This window comes from Alexandromys fortis, unplaced genomic scaffold, assembly GCF_014885135.2.
Source record: "Alexandromys fortis isolate MF-2015 unplaced genomic scaffold, M_Fortis_MF-2015_v1.1 scaffold_138, whole genome shotgun sequence".
In the NCBI taxonomy this organism is placed as follows: domain Eukaryota; kingdom Metazoa; phylum Chordata; class Mammalia; order Rodentia; family Cricetidae; genus Alexandromys; species Alexandromys fortis.
The window spans coordinates 1269459-1271377 of NW_026068034.1; positions in this window are offsets into that span (position 1 = coordinate 1269459).

Below are 1919 nucleotides of genomic sequence, written 5' to 3' on the forward strand. Positions count from 1 at the left end.
GAATTGTGGAACAGCTCCAAGCAGCTAAGGAGACTTGTATTCTGAGCATGTGCCCTTCTGAGAAATCCTATTTGATTTCCTGTTTATAGTTTGATGGTAGGACCTAGGTGGCCCATGCCTCAGGCCACACAGCCAAAGGGAATGCTGAGGGTGGAGCTTCGAGTGGGAAGAGATATTACACCGTAACCCATCAGGGGTCAGATCCTAGTTCCACCTCTGGGGAATATCTTCAGCTCTTGGTCTCCTTTCCTACAGTTGGGGAAGCGACACCCCACCCCCAACCCTGCTCTGGGTTCTCTTTCCCAGTCCCCAAGAACATTGCACACACGGGTTTGGTCTCTTTGACTTTTTAAAGTCTTATTGTGACTTTAGACCTATTTAAATGCCCTTATTTCTTGGTGAAGTCTATTTAACATAAAATTAACCTTTTACACTGTGAAAACTTGCAGCTGCTGACAACGTTTTGGTGGCAGATATTTCTCAAATGCTAAATGTTCCCAGGACAGGTCTCAACCTGTGTTCTGACAGCGGTGGCTCCTTGGTTCCTGTCTCTGTAAACCTGGGATAACCTGGGCTACCCCCAAGCTCTCAGCATGAGCGGGTCTGGACCTACAGGTTTTGTCTCAGCTCTCCTGGCACAGATCCTGCTTGCCACATTCTGAGTACCACAGTCCGAGGTACCACGGAGCCTTCCTGCTGCTCTTAGCCCACCATGTGATCCAACAACAGTCTCCCCGTGCTTGCAGGCCGTCAGAGCTGCGCGGCAGAGGCTCCTTCTGTCTGCTCGTCAGCTGGCCACACTGGACTATAATTTGGTACCAGACCTCTTCCAGGATGTGCCGCCCCCTACAACAACCTGGAAACTGATCTCATATTTCCAGAAAAACTCGAATCATGTTACTTGCCTTGGGCACTGAAGATACTTTGGATCCACTTCTGGGCTGAATAGACTTTAGGCAATATAGCAGGTGGTTGGGGAAAGAGCCCAGGAACACAGGGCTAAATCTCCGTGATCGCCACGAAGCAAGGATGTATCTGGATTAAAGAGCTGACAATTCTCCTTTAGCCTTGAAGAGTCCGTGCACCAGAGAGGCAGTCTTCACACTTGCCCTGCTCTAGGGACTATGAAGCTCGTTCCTTGGCCTCTGAAGTTCCCAGAGAACTTCACTGAGGATGAAGAGAAGGTCTCTTTGTCCCAATCAACTCCCAGGAACATGCGAAGCTGTGATGGCCACCTTGTACTTTAAGGCTCAGCAGCAGGGACGCTGCCATAGTCAGCGTCCCCTCCCAGGAGGGTCTTGCAGGTCTCCTGGTGTATGTGTATATATATATAGTGAGTTCTAGGCTAGTTCTGGAGTACAAAGTGAGACCCTTTCTCCAGAACTTCCTTTCAGGCCAAAGATTCCTGGGATCTTTGCAGTAAGAAGTACTCAACTCATGGTGGCGCTCTTCCCAAAGAAGCCGCTCTTCCTGCTCCTGCTCTGGGACGCTGGTGTGAGGGGGAAGAACTGTTTGTTTCCTTTCTCATTTTTCTCAGAAAATGCCTTTAACGCTACCTTTATTCCCAGACGAAGAATAGTCTTTAAGATTAAAATAGAGAAGTTATAAGAAAAAAAATTAAGTTACTGGTAGGGGGCCAGCAGGCCAGTAGTGACTTCACCTTCACAGCTTCCTGTTGAGAATGGGTAGGTGTTTTATGCTGGGACATGACATCACCAATGGAAAAAGTTGGAACCAATAGGGAGTAGCTTAGAATCGCAGATGAGCCTGTAAGTGGACTTGCAGAAAGAAGGTTGCAAGGAAAGTGTGATATGGATGATGAAGGAGTTGAACCTTATTATAGACAAAGACCAGCTAGCAAGTGAATGTGGCATTATGGTTTGGGAGACCACGGCAAAAGCAATATAAACAGCAAAAAG